The sequence below is a fragment of the Rhamphochromis longiceps genome, linkage group LG7 (genome assembly GCF_057381845.1).
Source record: "Rhamphochromis longiceps isolate RC_006_pf linkage group LG7, R_longiceps_female_GT1.1, whole genome shotgun sequence".
Lineage (NCBI taxonomy): Eukaryota > Metazoa > Chordata > Actinopteri > Cichliformes > Cichlidae > Rhamphochromis > Rhamphochromis longiceps.
The window spans coordinates 13,744,490-13,745,004 of NC_140563.1; the positions used below are offsets into that span (position 1 = coordinate 13,744,490).

General features: G+C 38.1%; 1 non-coding gene across 1 annotated transcript; it reads right to left on the reverse strand.

Annotated features, from left to right (window-relative positions):
- Positions 1–204: 204 nt before the first annotated feature.
- On the reverse strand, positions 205–276 carry trnaq-cug (transfer RNA glutamine (anticodon CUG)). The gene has a single exon. It is a non-coding gene; the product is annotated as a tRNA-Gln (tRNA).
- Between the last annotated feature and the right edge of the window lie 239 nt (positions 277–515).

Here is a 515-nt window from a genome sequence, read left to right on the forward strand (position 1 = left end):
CTGCAACTGAAATATAAACGGAGGCGAAAGGATTTATTTCGTACTGTGGAGATTGTTTGTAATTTCCCATTAGTAAGCTGAAACGATAGATATTAGATATATTATAATCTATTTTATAAGTATTGATAGACCTAAAAAGAATCCTGTGTGTTAAACTATAGACATTTTACAATAAAAACGAGAATTAAAGAAAAATAACTTTTCAGGTCCCACCGAGATTTGAACTCGGATCGCTGGATTCAGAGTCCAGAGTGCTAACCATTACACCATGGAACCACGTGTCAGCGACCTACTAAAATCATAGAGTGAATCGTGACACATCTTGTTTCTGCAAGGTGTATATTTATTGCGGATGTATTGTTTCCCTTGTAGACCGGAATAAAAAGACAAAACTTGGGCACTTACTTGTGACTGGCAGAATTACTTCAATGCCGCTCTCACCAGCACTCGGCTGCCTCCTGGTGGTCAACATGTGTAATTGCAAGAACCGCAGGTATTGATTTTCATTCCGTTTT